This window comes from Gorilla gorilla, chromosome X, assembly GCF_029281585.2.
Source record: "Gorilla gorilla gorilla isolate KB3781 chromosome X, NHGRI_mGorGor1-v2.1_pri, whole genome shotgun sequence".
Lineage (NCBI taxonomy): Eukaryota > Metazoa > Chordata > Mammalia > Primates > Hominidae > Gorilla > Gorilla gorilla.
The window spans coordinates 82754831-82767896 of NC_073247.2; positions in this window are offsets into that span (position 1 = coordinate 82754831).

A 13066-nucleotide genomic window follows, 5' to 3' on the forward strand; every position below is an offset into this window, starting at 1 on the left:
CAACTTTGGTGAATCTGACAATTATGTGTCTTGGAGTTGCTCTTCTCAAGGAGTATCTTTGTGGCGTTCTCTGTATTTCTTGAATGTGAATGTTGGCCTGCCTTGCTAGATTGGGGAAGTTCTCCTGGATAATATCCTGCAGAGTGTTTTCCAACTTGGTTCCATTCTCCCCATCACTTTCAGGTACACCAATCAGACGTAGATTTGGTCTTTTCACATAGTCCCATATTTCTTGGAGGCTTTGTTCATTTCTTTTTATTCTTTATTCTCTAAACTTCCCTTCTCGCTTCATTTCATTCATTTCATCTTCCATCGCTGATACACTTTCTTCCAGTTGATCTAATCGGCTACTGAGGCTTCTGCATTCTTCACGTAGTTCTTGAGCCTTGGCTTTCAGCTCCATCAACTCCTTTAAGCACTTCTCTGTATTGGTTATTCTAGTTATACATTCGTTTAAATTTTTTTCAAAGTTTTCAACTTCTTTGCCTTTGGTTTGAATTTCCTCCTGTAGCTCAGAGTAGTTTGATCGTCTGAAGCCTTCTTCTCTCAGCTCGTCAAAGTCATTCTCCGTCCAGCTTTGTTCCGTTGCTGGTAAGGAACTGCATTCCTTTGGAGGAGGAGAGGCACTCTGCTTTTTAGAGTTTCCAGTTTTTCTGCTCTGTTTTTTCCCCATCTTTGTGGTTTTATCTACTTTTGGTCTTTGATGATGGTGATGTACAGATGGGTTTTTGGTGTGGATGTCCTTTCTGTTTGTTAGTTTTCCTTCTAACAGACAGGACCCTCAGCTGCAGGTCTGTTGGAGTTTGCTAGAGGTCCACTCCAGACCCTGTTTGCCTGGGTATCAGCAGCAGTGGCTGCAGAACTGCTGATTTTCATGAACCGCGAATGCTGCTGTCTGATCGTTCCTCTGCAAGTTTTGTCTCAGAGGAGTACCCGGCCGTGTGAGGTGTCTGTCTGCCCCTACTGGGGCTTGCCTCCCAGTTAGGCTGCTCTGGGGTCAGGGGTCAGGGACCCACTTGAGGAGGCAGTCTGCCCGTTCTCAGATCTCCAGCTGTGTGCTGGGAGAACCACTGCTCTCTTCAAAGCTGTCAGACAGGGACATTTAAGTCTGCAGAGGTTACTGCTGTCTTTTTGTTTGTCTGTGCCCTGCCCCCAGAGGTGGAGCCTACAGGGGCGGGCAGGCCCCCTTGAGCTGTGGTGGGCTCACCCAGTTCGAGCTTCCTGGCTGCTTTGTTTACCTAAGCGAGCCTGGGCAATGGCAGGCGCCCCTCCCCCAGCCTCGCTGCTGCCCCGCAGCTCGATCTCAGACTGCTGTGCTAGCAACTAGCGAGACTCCGTGGGCATAGGACCTTCCGAGCCAGGTGCAGGATATAATTTCCTGGTGGGCCGTTTCCTAAGCCCATCAGAAAAGCGCCGTATTCGGGTGGGAGTGACCCGATTTTCCAGGTGCCGTCTGTCACCCCTTTCCTTGACCAGGAAAGGGAACTACCTGACCCCTTGTGCTTCCCGAGTGAGGCAATGCCTCGCCCTGCTTCAGCTCGCACATGGTGCGCTGCACCCACTGTCCTGCACCCACTGTCTGGCACTCCCTAGTGAGATGAACCTGGTACCTCACATGGAAATGCAGGAATCACCCGTCTTCTGCGTCGCTCATGCTGGGAGCTGTAGACCGGAGCTCTTCCTATTTGGCCATCCTGGCTCCTCGCCTGGATTTTGTATATTTTTCTTATTTGGAGAACACTTAGGCATACGACTGCATCATCTGCAAGTATTTTTGTCTCTTCTTTTCTAATAATGATTCCTCTTATTTCTGTTTCAAATCTTATTGCGCTAGCCAGAACACCGAATACAATATTAAATAATAATGACAATAACGGACATCCTTATTTTATTTTCAATTTAAAAGGGAGTAAGTGTGACTGTTGGTTTGGAAGTCTCCTTACCACATGAAGAAAATGTTTATTTCTATTTTTTTAAATTATTTTATTAGAAATGGGTGTTTGCAACACTATTCCACATAAGATGTTTTCTTTCATTTTCAATTCTCTCTCTTTTGTTTGGTATTATGGTAGCCACAGCTGAACCTTTCTAACCTCCAGGCTTTTGCCCATGCTTTTTCTTTTACCCGAAATGTCCTTTCCTTTCTGTTCTAAAAAATGCCAACTCATGTTTCAAGACTGTATTACACTGGGCCAGGCAAGGTGGCTCACACTTGTAATCCCAGCACTTTGGGAGGCCGAGGCGGGTGGATTGCCTGTGCTCAGGAGTTCGAGGCCAGCTTGGGCAACATGGTGAAACCCTGTCTCTACTAAAATACAAAACATTAGCGATGCATGGTGGCGCATGCCTGTAGTCCCAGCTACTCGGGAGGCTGAGGCGGGAGAATTGCTTCAACTGGGGAGGCAGAGGTTGCAGTGAGCCGAGATGGCATTGCTGCACTCCAGCCTGGAAGACAGAGTGAGTCTCTGTCTTAAAAAAAAAAAAAAAAAAAAGAACTATATGGTCTTACTATGGTTTGGAAGTTTGTCCTCCAAGCCTCATGTTGAAATTTGATCCCCAATATTGGAGATGGGGCCTAATGGGAGGTATTTGGATCATGGGGGCAAATCCCTCATAAATAAATTAATGCCCGTCCCTTGGAGGTGAGTGAGTTCTAGTTCTGTTAGTTCCTACAAGAGCTGGTTGTTAAAAACAGGCTAGCACATGCCAGCTCCCCTTCACCTTCTGCCATGAGTGGAAGCAGCTGAGGCCCTCATCAGATGCCCAGTCTTGAACTTTTCCAGGCATCAGAATTGTAAGCCAAATAAACCTCTTTTCTTTGTAAATTAGCCTCAGGCAGTTCTTTACAGCAACACTAAATGGACTAAGACAAGGCTCATATAACCGGTAAGTGTAAGGAAAAATGTCACTTTAGGAACAAGGTTCAAACACTGTCATCAAGACTCCCTTCCTCCAGGTCCTATTCCTCTTTGCTTATCACAGCTTGTGATATAGATGTGGTATATCCTTACAGCTTGTGATCCAAAAGAAAGACTCACTAGACCCCAGTGACTTTGTCCATATATCACATTTCATATGATGACCCTGGCTGGCCCTGCATGAGACCTGTGGCCACCGCAAAGTTATGGGATGCTATGAATAGTCAAGTCGGGGTCATGTGCCCACCTCTGCACTTAGGAGTGGAGTGTAAGGAACTCTTATGCACAGTCCCAGTAGAATTGTATATGACAGAGAGGGGTAGATCTCCACAGGTCAGAGGAGATAGATGTCTGCTGTTATAGAGTGAACCACTTTTTTCTCTTTCTGCCTCTTCACTACTGCTCTCTAGAGAAAAAAAAGTTGACTAACCTGACTAATGAATTTGAGAGAAGGTACTGGGTAATGTGTGGCTCAGCTTTTCCTGGTTCCCACTTTTGAAGCCATCCTGTCTGCAAAGAGGGTGCATTCTGATTTGCTCTCTGTGAGGGTGGCCTAGCTTACCCACCTAAGTCAGTCAGTCTCTCTAATTCAGAGCAGAGGGTGTTTAAAAGGCCTGCTTGGCCACAGATCTAAAGCCATGTCCACCAACAATTTCATCAGTAAGAATGCTAACATTTTGATCTCCATTTACTTGTCGCTTATGACTTATATCTCAACTGGTTCAAAACTAAGAAGGAGAAAAGGGGGGATTATATACGGACATAATCCTTAACATGAAAACCTTAACATCCTGCTTTCCTCAAACCTGTGAAATTGGCACATTACCTATCTGACACTAAGAAAAAATAAAATAAACAAAAACATTAATATCCACTACAAAGTCCCATCTCAAATATCACTTCTGTGAAGGCATACCTGACTCCTCTCACTTCCAAGGTAGTTTGTTCATTTCTTGTTCCTCTGTTTATATGGCTAATACAGCACTTCTTAGATTAAAGAATAATTGTGTTAATATATTTTCCCCCACTAGGCAGCCTTCTCAAATGTAGAGATCATTTTATTACTCTTCCAATCCCAGCATCTGGTATCTTACTAAGTGCTTGTCTTTATGTGGGGAAAAAGGATATTTTCTTTCCTTTTTAATTACCTTTGACATAAAGCCTTCTCAAAAAGTTTTTAGAAGTTTAATTAGATTTCATTCACTTATTTCTCATCTATCTGCCTACTTATTAGCCTTTTAATAAACTCTTAATATTAGGAATGCTAACCCTCTAATGAAAACCATGTTGTCCTTCACCTAGATTATGTCTCCTTAATTACAGATTCTACAAGTTTGCCTCATGGAAGGGAGCCAATATGATCTGAGCACCTGCAGATAAGAGAAAAGGCACTTGAGGAGGAGTGGTCGAGTTAGATGAACCAGCTGCTTCTGAAGAAGGGGCAGACGTATGTACGTTTTAAAGCTGAGAGCTGTGAAGGAAGAAAGAGCCCCTAAAAGGCAGGAATAAGAAGACACAAACATACTGTGTAGGAAATGGAGGTCATTCTAAAGCTATCTGGAAACAGTCACCATGGTGACTGTGTGCTCACGTAGTGAGACATAATAATACCATAGTAGGGTGAACCTGGCAGACCATTGCAATACAAGTTTCCTGCTTCGACATCTTATGTAGTCTGGTCCCATAGAAAGAGAAAAACAGCAGTCTAAAGTACAATATATGGATGCTTTAATTTCAACATCTTCTCAGGATGGGAATTTGCAATTAGATGTCAAAGGAGGAGTGTCTTACTTCGTTTGCATTGCTATAAACGAATACCCGAGGCTGGGTAATTTATAAAGAAAAAAAGATTTATTTGGCTTATGGTTCTGCAAGCTGCAAGAAGCGTAACATCAGCATCTGTCTCTGTTGAGGGCCTCAGGGTGCTTTTACTCATGGTGGAAGGCAAAGGGAAGCAGGCATCACATGGCAAGAGAGGAAGGAAGAGACAGCGGAGGGAGGTGCCGCTCTTTCAACAATCAGCTACTTGTGATGGTCAATGTTAGGTGTCAACTTGACTGCACTGAGGGATTGCCCAGATGGCTGGTGAAGCATTGTTTTGGGGTGTGTCTGTGAGGGTGTTTCCAGAGAAGATTGGCATGTGAGTCAGCTGACTAGGAGAGGAAGACCCACCCTCAATGTGGGCAGGCACCATCCAGTCAGCCGCTGGTGGGTCATAAACAAAGCAAGTGGAAGAAGGGAGATATTCAGCTTGCTTAGTTTCCTCTTTTTCTCTCCCTTTGAGAGCAGGATGCTTTTATTCCTCCTGCCCTTGCACATCAGACTCTAGGATTTCAGCCTTTGGACTCTAGGACTTACACCAGTACCTCCTGAGGGCTGTCAGGCCTTTGGCCTCAGACTCGGGGCTGTACTGTTGGCTTCCCAGGTTTTGAGGCATTCAGATTTGGACTAAGCCACCCTGCCGGCTTTTCTCATTACCCAGCTTGCTGATGGCCTGTCGTGGAACTTCACCTTTGCAATCGTGTGAGCCAATTCTTTCTAATAAACTTATATATATAAACTAACAGATAAGCTTTATATATATATATGCACACACACATATATACATATATATACATATATTCTTTTGGTTCTATCCCTCTGGATAACTCTGACTAATACAGATTTTGGTACCAAGAGTAGAGTGTTGCTATAACGATACCTAAAAATATGGAAGTGACTTTGGAATTGGGTAATGGGCAGAGATTGGAAGAGTTTGGAGGGCTCAGAGGAAGACAAGAAGATGAAGAAAATTTGGTACATCTTAAAGACTGGTTAAGTGGTTGTGACCAAAATGCTGATAGTGATATGGGCAGTGAAGGCAAGCAAACAAGGTCTCAGATGGAAATGAGAAACTTATTGGGAACTGGAGCAAAGGTCACCATGTTAAGCCTCAGCAAAGAATTTGACTGCATGTGTCCATGCCTTAGGACTTTCTGGAAGGCTAAACTTAAGAGTGATGACCTAGGGTATCTGGTGGAAGAAAAAAAAATTTTTTTTTGAGCCAGCATATTGCTCTGTTGTCCAGGCTGAAGTACAGTGGCAGGATCATACCTTACTGTAGCCTCAAACTCCTGGGCTCAAGCAATTCTCCTGCCTCAGCCTCCTAAGTAGCTTGGGACTACAGGCACATACCACTACGCCCAGCCATTTTTTTTTCCATTTTTTGTAGAGACAGGGTCTTGCCATGTTTCCAGGCTGGTCTGGAACTCCTGGGCTTAAGCAATCATCCCGCCTTGGCGAACTGAGATCTCAGCTCACTGCAACCTGCAACCCAGTGTTGGGATTACAGGCATGAGCCACTGTGCCCAGACTGGTGGAAGAAATTTCTAAGCAGCAATGTGTTCAAGAAGTGGCATGGCTGCATCTAACAGGCTGAGATCAGATATGGGAGCAAAATTTAAGTTGGAACTTGTAATTAAAAGAGAAGCAGGGGCCAGGCATGGTGGCTCACACTTGTAATTCCAGCACTTTGGGGAGGTGAGGTGGGAGGATCACTTGAGCCCAGGAGTTTGAGACCAGCCTAGGCAACATAGTGAGGCCTTATCTCTACAAAAAATTTTAAAAGTATGGTAGCGGGCACCTGTAATCCCAGCTACTCAGAAGGCTGAGGCTGAAGGATCGATTGAGCCTGGGTGGTGGAGGCTGCAGTGAACCATGATCACACCACTGCACACCAACCTGGGCAACAGGGTGAGACCCTGTCTCAAAACATTTGTTTAAATTATTAATAAAAGAGAAGCAGGGCATTAGAATTTGGAAAATTCACTAAAATGAGGCCAGTAGGGTGGGCTGTAATCCAATCTGACTGGTGTCCTTATAAGAGGAAATTTAAACATACAAAGAAACACCAGAGACACATACACACAGAGAATAGACCATGTGAGGACACAGCAAGAAGGAGACCATTTGCAAGCCAAGAAGAAAGGCCTCAGGAGAAACCAACCTTCTGATACCTTGATCTTGGACTTCTAGTCTCCAGAACTGTGAAGAAATTAATTTCTGTTGTTTAAGCCACTCCATCTGTGCTATTTTGTTATGGCAGCCCTAGCAAACTAAAATACTTGCCATTGAACATTTTTCAAAATCTACTGTGTTATCCTTTTGTGGTATCCTAAAATAACTATTCCTTATTATTATAAATTTATGTTGTTCTCACATTTTCGCTATGATAAGCAATGCTTCAATGAATGGGAAATTGGATATTCTTAGACATATTTTTCATCAAATAAGAATAGCTAGATTAAATCCCTTTCTACACTCTAGAGAAATTTCTGACTGCTCTCAAGATCAACCCTAGTGATATACTAACAAATTCTCATTTTGGTTCCATTATTTCTATTCTTTACATAGAGACCAACTTTCTGGTAATCTAAAACAGATAATAACATGATCAAGTAAATTCATTTTCTTTTCCTTTTCTGTTTTTTGTTTTGTTTTGTTTTGTTTTTCTGAGACAGGGTCTCGCTCTGTTGCCCAGGCTGAAGTGTGGTGGTGTGATCCCAGCTCACTGCAGCCAGCTCAAGCAATCCTCCCACGTCAGCCTCCCAAGTGTCTGGGAATACAAGCACACAATACTATGCCCAGCTTTTTTTTTTTTTTTTTACTTTTTATAGAGACAGGGTCTCACCATGTTATGCAGGCTGGTCTGGAGCTCCTGGGCTCAAGTGATGCTCCCTCCCACCTAGGCAACCCAAAGTGCTGGGATTACAGGCGTGGGTCACTGCACCCGGCCACAAAAAGAATTACTGAGCTTCTGTTACATGTCAGGCACTGTGCTAAGAAGTGAAAAGTCAAGTTCCTTATCTTCAATGAGTTCATAGTCTAGTATGGAAGATGAGCATGTAAGCAGATAATTACAATGCATTGTAATAAGGGCTATTAGATCTCAAAAGAAAGAACAACCTACCGAATGGCAGAAAAAAAAAAAGCCATCCAGGAAAAATTCACAGAAGAGAAGATGAAACCTATCAAATAATCTACAGGCTAGAACACTGATTCCAAACCAAGAAGGTGAAATTTAATGGCAATAAATGTTTAAGAAGCCATATATTCAGTTTTAAAACTTGACCACACAGGGATAAGATGGAATGAACTGACTTAAAATGATATGAAGAAAAACTGGAGGTATTCATTGATAACAAGTTGTAAATGTGCCAACAATTTAAATGTGCTAATTTTCTACTGCTGTGTAACAAACTGCCACAAATTTAGCAGTTTAAAATTATCCCAGCACAGATTAGCTAGGTCCTCTGCTCGGGGTCCCACCAGGCTGAAATCAAGATGTAGGCCAGGGTTGGAGTCTGAGCTGGAGCTTGGGATGCTCTTCCAAGTTCATGTGGTTGTTGACAGAATTTAGTTTCTTCTGGTTGTAGGACTGAGACCCTCAGCTCCTAAAGGCTGTAGTAGTTCCCCGCCAAATGGCCCTCTCTACAGGTAGTTTATATCATAGCAATTTGCACCTTCAAGGTTAGCAGGAGAATTTCACTCACTCCATTCTGCTGAGATAGAGTTGTTGTTGTTGTTGCTGTTGTTGTTATTGTTGTTTTTGACACAGGGTCTCACTGTGTCACCCAGGCTAGAGTGCAGTGATGAAATCTCAGCTCACTGCAACCTCTGCTTCCCAGACTCAAGTGATTCTCCAGCCTCAGCCTCCCTAGTAGCTGAGACTGCAGGCATGAGCCACCATGCCTGGCTAATTTTTTGTATTTATTGTAGAAACAGGGTTTCGCCATGTTGCCCAGGCTGCTCTCGAACTCCTGAGCCCAAAGCAATCCGCCCACCTCTGCCTCCCAAAGTGCTGGGATTACAGGCATAAGCCACTGCACCTAGCCTGAGATAGAGTTTTATATAACTTAATGAAATCATCAGAGTGACATCCCATCACCTTTGCCATATTCTATGGATTAGAAGCAAGTCACAAATTCTGTCTGCACTCAAGAGAAGGAGATTATACAAGGTGTGACTCATTGGGGGTCACCTTAGGGTATGTCTGCCACAGTAAAACAGGTACTAAATATGATAAGGTACAAAAAGTATCATATTTTTCATTCAAACAGCATTTACAATCTACAATGGGCCAGGAAGTATGTTAGGCACTGGAGATACAGAAAAGAAAACATCATCCCTGTCCTTGAGGACAAATGGGTAGCTATCCAGAAATAAGTAACTTGGATCCATAGACACATCTTACACCAAAATACACCAAAATAAAAAATTAAAATATAAAATTGAAGCTGATGGCCGGCTGCGGTGGCTCACACCTGTAATCCTAGCACTTTGGGAGGCCGAGTCAGGTGGATTGCTTGAGTTCAGGAGTTAGAGACCAGCCTGGCAAACACACTGAAATCCCATCTCTACAAAAAATACAAAACTGAGCCAGGCATGGTGGTGCATGCCTGTAGTCTCAGCTACTCAGGAGGTTGAGGTGGGAGGATCACTTACACCCAGGAGGCGGAGGTTGCAGTGAGCCATGATCATGCCACTGCACTCCAGCCTGGGTGACAGAGCCAGGCCCTGTCTCAAAAAATAAATAAATAAATAAAAATGAAGCTGACACTGGGCACACTGCCTATGGGTTAGCCCTGCTCTACAAGGAGCAGCACAAAAAGCAAAAAAATGAAACTATTCCCAATACATACAAATGAAAAAATACTCGAGGTGATGGACACACCAAATGCCCTGACTTGATCATTGCACACTCTATCTATGTGCATAACAAAATATTATATGTACCCCATAAATATGTACAAATATTATGTATTAATTTAAAAATGTTTTAAATGAAACCACAACTAACCATAATTGCACTAGTAGGTATCATGGAAGATTGTAGTTAATTATCTCAAACAGGGAGGAGAGATACCCTTCTAAGCATAAACCAAACCTAGAAATCATAGAAGAAAGGATTGACGGATTTGACCATATAAAAATAAAAGAAATTCTAAATGGCAAAACCTATGATAGCAAGATTAAAAAAAAAACAAACAAAGGACATGCTGAATGAAACAATTTGCAATTCATATGGCAAAAGGCTAATTTCCCTAATATACAAAGAACTCCTACAAATCAGTAAGAAAAAAACCATCATCCCAATTTTAAAATGAATAAAAGACAGAAATAGCGAACAGTAAAATAAATGCATGGCCCATAAGCTCATGAAAACATCCTTAACTTCACTCATTATAGGAAAAATACAAAGTAATACTATATTTAAAAACCATTTTTCAGCCGGGTGTGGTGGTTCACATATGTAATCCCAGCATTTTGGGAGGCTGAGGCAGGAGGATCACTTGAGGCCAGGAGTTCAAGACCAGCCTGTGCAACATAGTGAGACCCATCTTTCCAAAAAAATAAAAAATTAGCTGGGTGTGGTGGCACGTGCCTGTAGTCCCAGCTACTTGCAAGTGTGAAATGGGAAGATTGATTGAGCTCATGAGGTGGAGTTTGCAGTGAGCCAAGATCACACCACTGCACTCCAGCCTTGGTGATGGAGTGAGATCCTATCTCAAAAAAAAAAAAAAACCCACCATTTTTCAATATAACAAACTGATGGCCAGAGTATGAGGAAATAGATACTCCCTTATATTACTGGTGAAACCATCAATAGAGGACAATTTGGCAACATATATTAAAGTTATTTATATTCATACAATTTGACGCAACAAAAGAAATTTGTCTTACAGATATACTAGCAATATATAAAGGGTTATTAATAGCAGCATTGTTTTTAATGGCAAAGTATTTCAAATGACCTAAATGTCAAACAGTATGGAACTAGTTAAATAAAGTATGGTTCTTTCAGTGTAATACAGTGGAGTTATTTTTAAAATGGGGGAGATTCCACTTCCAAACGGCAGTGTGAGGAGCTCCACAGATCCACTCCCCAGTGAAACTCCCTAGTTGGTAAAAATTACTTACTTACACACACACACACACACACACTTAAACTCTCTGGAAATTGCCCTAAGGGCATAGAGCAAATGAAGAAATATTTATGCAAGAAAACCTACCAAATCACAGTAAGAAGAAGAGTCTGGGATACTTGAGCAATGACCCACACCCTACCCGACCCCAGTTCAGCATGATGGAAACTCCACTCCACTCCAGGCAGATATAACCAAGAAGACAGGACATCCTCTCCTGCTTGGTCCCAGTCAAAGGCTATAATATCTCCCCAGGAAGGGCAGACCTCCAACGTTTCTCAACCACCCCAGCTCCAGCAGGAGAAGCTAAATTCCTGGCAATTCAGGCCAAGAGGGCTGCCCTCCTCCACCCACCCCCTACTCATAGGGCAGAGGCTCTACTCAGGTGCAGCAGGACAAAAATACTGCAGCCCTGATGGCCCTTGTCCCAGCTGCCTTAAAGGGCAGAGGTTCTACACTGGCAAGCCAATAAGACTAGAGGCTACTGGCCTTTCCCAGTGCTCTGCTAATTAAACACAGGTGACATTCCAAGAAGAACAAGACGGTGTCCCCACCCCATTTCCAGAGTAGAGGCTCAGAGATGTAGCACAGGGGAAGAAGCAATGCTCAAGAACTGTTTTTATTTTTCATTTTTTTTGAAATGGAGTTTTGTTCTTGTTGCCCAAGCTGGAGTGCAATGGCGCCATCTTGGCTCACTGCAACCTCTGCCTCCCGGGTTCAAGCAATTCTCCTGCCTCAGCCTCCCGAGTAGCTGGGGTTACAGGTGCCCGCTGCCATGCCCAGCTAGTTTTTATATTTTTAGTAGTAGAGATGGGGTTTCACCACGTTGGCCAGACTGGTCTTGAACTCCTAACCTCAGGTGATCCACCCGCCTCTGCCTCCCAAAGTGCTAGGATTACAGGTGTGAAGCACTGCACTCGGCCAAGAACTATTTTTGAAAACCACAACTAGCCTCATGCAGTGGCTTATGCCTGTAATCCCAGCACTTTGGGAGACCAAGGTGGGCGGATCACAAGGTCAGGAGTTCAAGACCATCCTGGCCAACACGGTGAAACCCAGTCTCTACTAAAAATACAAAAATTAGCCTGGTGTGGTGGCGGGCACCTGTAATCCCAGCTACTAGGGGGGCTGAGGCAGGAGAATTGCTTGAACCTGGGAGGTGGAGGTTGCAGTGAGCCGAGATCATGTCCCTGCACACAACCTGGGTGACAGAGCAAGACTCTGTCTCAGAAAAAAAAAAAAAAAAAAGCAAAAAACACAACTAACATACTTTAATGATCAAAAGTTTGTTTGCCGGGCGTGGTGGCTGATGCCTGTAATCCCAGCACTTTGGGAGGCTGAGGTGGGTGGATCACGAGGTCAAGAGTTCAAGACCAACTTGGCCAAGATGGTGAAACCCCGTCTCTACTAACAATACAAAAATTAGCTGTGCACGGTGACAGGCACCTGTAATCCCAGCTACTCGGGAGGCTGAGGCAGCAGAATCACTTAAACCCAGGGTGGGGGCGGTGGCGGAGGTTGCAGTGAGCTGAGATTATGCCACTGCACTCCGGCCTGGGAGGCAGAGTAAGACTCCGTCTCAAAAAAAAAAAAAAAAAAAAAGTTAAATGTTCTTCTCCTAAGATCAAGAACAAGACAAGAATGTCCACTCATGCCACTTCTATTCCTCATTGTACTAGAAGTTCTAACCAGGGCAATTAGGCAAGATAACTAAATATTTGGTTGGTGCAAAAGTAATTGCGGTTTTGCCATTACTTTTAGTAAAAGGCACCTTGAATGAAAAGGAAGAAGTAAACTATCTCGAGGCAATCGGAGGGAGGAGCCAAGATGGCCTAATAGGAACAGCTCCGGTCTACAGCTCCCAGCGTGAGTGATGCAGAAGACGGGTGATTTCTGCATTTCCATCTGAGGTACCGGGTTCATCTCACTAGGGAGTGCCAGACAGTGGGTGCAGGCCAGTGGGTGCGTGCACCGTGCGCGACCCGAAGCAGGGCGAGGCATTGCCTCACTTGGGAAGCGCAAGGGGTCAGGGAGTTCCCTTTCTGAGTCAAAGAAAGGGGTGACAGACTGCACCTGGAAAATCGGGTCACTCCCACCCGAATACTGCGCTTTTCCGACGGGCTTGGAAAGCAGCGCACCGCGAGATTGTATCCCTCACCTGGCTCGGAGGGTCCTGCGCCCACG